The sequence below is a fragment of the Solanum tuberosum genome, unplaced genomic scaffold (genome assembly GCF_000226075.1).
Source record: "Solanum tuberosum cultivar DM 1-3 516 R44 unplaced genomic scaffold, SolTub_3.0 scf00146, whole genome shotgun sequence".
NCBI lineage: Eukaryota > Viridiplantae > Streptophyta > Magnoliopsida > Solanales > Solanaceae > Solanum > Solanum tuberosum.
The window spans coordinates 1,424,038-1,428,744 of record NW_006239076.1 but is presented as its reverse complement, the minus strand read 5'-3'; positions in this window follow the sequence as shown (position 1 = coordinate 1,428,744).

Genomic DNA, 4,707 nt, shown 5'->3' with positions numbered 1-4,707 from the left:
AATAATAATAATAATAATAATAATAATTCCAACACTTGAAAGACATGGAACTCATTGAGGGAAGCAATAACTACTAATCTGATTTTAACTTGAAAGCAAATCTTTTCCAGAAAAAATAACCCATTAACCCAATCTAAATGCAAAGTTCATGCCAAGCAAATGCCTCATGTATCGCAAACTTAAAGAGAACGAAACACATATTCGAAGAAAAGCAATCTTAGAACACCTAAGGCTCCAATAGGCGTTAACCGCTTATAACGTTGAATTAAGCATGTGAAAGGAAGAAAGAAATGAGCCAGTGATGACTAAAGTAAGTAAAGGAACTATATATTACTTCACAACTGTTGAAAACATGCTTAAAATTAAGAGGAATTAGAGTTGAATGAGCAGTGTTCAAGTATATAGATAAATACTATGAGATTATGCTAGCATTGGTGAGAGTTCATAATGATAGGTCAAACAACAGAAAAAGAGACCCAAGAAAACGAGTAAACAATGAGGAAACCGAACTATACAGCTAATGCATTAGAAGTCAAAATTAAATGATCCCAATTCATATCAAACAAAATAAAGCAGAGATCCAGCTAGCTATACACACATAACATCGAACCAGCTGATCTATCAACATAATGCCGAAGAGACTTAATCAATGAGATTCATGTTGCAGCCCAGAAATTCACAAAGTAGGCAACGATAAAGAAAACACTAATACTAGGAACCAAGTACATTTAACATCAGATTCTACACCAAGCATGGAACATACAACACACAACATTGGGACAAAATACAAAAGGAAGTGAAGTTACCTTTCTTGGGGCAGCGAACTGAACTCGAGCTGTTGAAGACGATTCCACCACCACTAAAGGATTCCGATGAAGAAACTTCAATTAGAGTTTCAGAAAAGAAAACAGAACTCGAAACTTCCCCCTCTCAAGTCTATTACTGTGTGTTCTTTATATGTTAGTTTTTCTTAGAGGTAAAGTCTAAAGAAAAATCAAAAACTCAACCCCTTCTCTGTTTTCTGCCTATCAGTAAAAGAAAAAATAAAAAAAAAACCCCTCTATTTCCCAACTCTCTGTAAGTTAACCCCCACCATGAAGAAAGACAAAGCGACCTTAAATAGATGAAGAATAAGGTTGATTTAGGAGGGAAAACGTGAGGGCAAAATAGGTAAAATCGAGATTCAAAATTCAAATCTCCTTCACCAATTCGGACAAACACCTTTTCCCACGATTTTCGCCCCATTCCAAAAGAGGAAAGGGACAGACGCGTGCTGCTGCGACATTAATGTGTATAGGGACGTTTGAAGAAGAAGCCAAATGAAAGCAGAGTACTGCCAGGCTGCTGCTTTTCTGCCTGTCCCATTACTTTTCTATGTATTTGCCGCTTGAAATTGATTGGAATTGGAGTTGGAATCGTTGACGGAAGTGACGTTGTTGCTTCTGTCTTCACGTTGTGAAGATGCCGTGTACTGTTGCATATTGCTTCACGTTGCTGCCCGTTATTGTTAACGTTTGGGGACATTGCTTTGTCTTCTGGGTCTTCTTTGTGGAGTGAGGAGTGGGTCGGGTCTTGGTAATTGAGAGTGGGCCGGAGGAATTGCTGCTGCTGGACATTTGAGTTGTTAAAGTCAAGGTGGGCTGGGAAATTGGAGTCAGAATGAGTAATTGGTAGGCTGGAACATATATCTATACGTATTGCTATTGGTTTGAATTGGAAAAATTGGTGGGCCAGGGGATACTTGAATTGGGTCGGCTGGGATTGCATTGAAAAGGCCCAAGGTTGGTATTTGATTGGATTTAAAGGTTATGTATAAATCGACTTAGGAAATTAGCCAAATCGAGTCGGTTAGCAAATTTGGCCAAATATTATAACAATAAGATGAACTAGTTAATTAGTTAATAAGCTTCTTAATCTTAACGAAATGAAAATAAATAACTTTACATATAAACTAATTAATTCAAAAACGTTAACTATTGGTCAACTAAACTGATTGACAAAATTTTAAGGAAAACTAGTATCATCTTTTGAGATGATTTTCGAATGTTCGTAAAAATATACTAATTATATACAAAATTATATAAAATATATATATTATTTAAAAAAATTATAAAATGACTAAGATTACCTAAAAACAACTAGGAAAATATTGAATCTTTTATCAAATTAATTATTTCGAATCGTTTGAAATAAGAAGCTCGAAAATTAATTATTATCGGGGAGGGTCAAAATTGGATGTCAACAACGAGATGTACCTTGTGGGGAGGGGGGATGGACATAGTCCTTGCATGCAGTGGTCATTTAGTCCATGGTCCATTGGATGTTCGGTGTGAGGCCAGAAATTAGAACACGTTGATTATGCTTGTTCCCGTCTTTCACTTCCGGTCATGTCCCTCTGTGTGATCAGTACTCCATACTGTCGGCCAGCGAAGCTTACACTCGTTCACTAATTATGACGATTCATCAGGATTTCCTCCTCCATTTTCTACTCACTCACAGGGTTCGGGATCCCCACAAAGGGGGAGGAAGCTGACTAAACATCTCAGCCATTGGTTGTATGTCGCCCGCATCTGATCCCTAATTCTTGTTAACCCCGCATCGGGATCCCTAACAGGTCACATTTTGGCTATGTATCCTATAAAGAGGCTTCCGAGAGCTAGAAGTATTAAAGGAATGACCATAGGAATGGGTGCATCATGGCATCGTAAGATGTCTCACCTGAATGAATTAGTTGGTACTAGAAATGTTAGAAAAAGTTAACGAAAGGAGTAATAAGAAATGTAAAGAATAGAGACACTACCCAACTAGAAAGCAAAGTTTCTGTTGATGGTATACTTAATGTAAGCGAGCTCTAAGATCACATCTTTGGAATAAAATCCAGTTAGAAAAGGAAATAAAATTAGAGATAAGCTGCCCACGAGTATCATGTAAAAGTAATAACAATAAAAGTCGTAGGTGGGTATTCAAATAAAGGGGATCACCTTGCTATCATGAAAATGCCACATGTTACCATAGTAGTTGCATGAATCAAAGTGGATAGTGGAGTAGGACCCTCCATAACATCATATTACTAAGTATGCGAACCTATTTGTGCAGATTTCCCAACAGCAGCAATAAAAAGTAAAATATAAATAATAGTTATGGCATTCAATCTCATATTTCAAGAAATCCAAGAATTTTTGGGGGCACTAGCAAGAGCACGAGCAAAAATTATTGAAAAGTCTACTGTCTGAAATAGAGTAAAACAACCCAACATCCCAGGAGCTAATCCAAAGTAACCTACTCGATTGACAAGCATAGATTTTATAGCTACTTTATCTGTCTAAAGTCGTGTAAACTAGAAATGAATTAACAAATATGAAGCAAGGCATGCTCCCTCCCATCCCAGGAATAATTGAAGAGAGTTATCTCCAGTCACCAACATTGACATAAAAAAAAGTAGAAATGGATAAATAACACATAAATCGAGGGCTATGCGGCTCTTCAGACATACATGAAATGGAATAAAGATGGACCAAACTACTTATGAATGTAAGTACAATTAACATCACTACATTCGGGCTATTTAACACAGGGGTAAAAGTAACTTACAACTCAGACCAGTCTACGAATCGAGCAAGCTCCCCTTGCATGCAATGATGTGGTGGTAAACCTCTCATTCTAATCCAGTGCTCTCCGAACCGTGTGGGAAGGTTTTCCATCACACGACTCACCAACTTGATATTCCGCGGGAATCGTATGTCCAAACAGGCCTGGAAAAAAAGGTAAGGTCTCACTTTCCTTTGCAACTCAAGTGTACGACATCTGTCGTTCTTAGGCCCCTTCTTACCCTACCTAATGAAAAAGTCCACCGCCTGCCTTAGTATTCTCAAATACGGTGTGCAAGCCTTCCCTTTTAGTAGGTGATTCACTAGTGAAGCAAAGGAAATGTTGGATCAATCAAAGAGAGTACTACGAGCCTTCTGCCCCACACCTCTAACCAGCTCATGTGGTTCATCGGTTCCATCGATTATACCAAAAAACTGATTCAGTTAATACAGATGAGTGCTTGAAGTGGGGTTGTGTTGTCCTTATTGGGTTGGGCCCTTTCCTATAAGGCCCCACCGTCTGGGAATAAGCTCCCTATTTCTACCCATATGTGAGGCGCTGTCTTAGCCTTTCCTCAACAGGATCGGTCCAACACCTGTAGCGTTCGTGATCACACTCCTCAAATGTGTATCGGTTGAATGGCAGGGCGATACAGCCCCCAACCAAGGGAGTGGGTACATCCAGTATGCCCCCCTTTATTCTCGACATGCTATGGTACCCCGGAGTGGGTAGGAGCGACACGAGTTTGTATCTTCGCAGAGCAACAACTGTCACACCCCTTTTTGCGCACGTGTCACGACCCAAGCCTAGGGCCTAGACGTGACCGGCGAATGGGGAACCCGAAGGAACCCCATACAAGCCTCATAGCGTATCATTACACATCCTTGGTCGCGGAAGCAATTAAAATGACCATAAGCAATAAGCATAATCAAAGGGGGAAATCGGGACTAAGGGAGCAAGAGAAAAAAAAAAGAAATGATACATAAATACCATAGATGAGTCAAGCTCAAGCATAATACACAACTTGTCCAACACCACATCTAAACATGAGTACTTAGCGTGGGCCAAGACAAACTACCGGGCTCACCCTCATAGTCAAAACATAACTAAAAAGAAAAA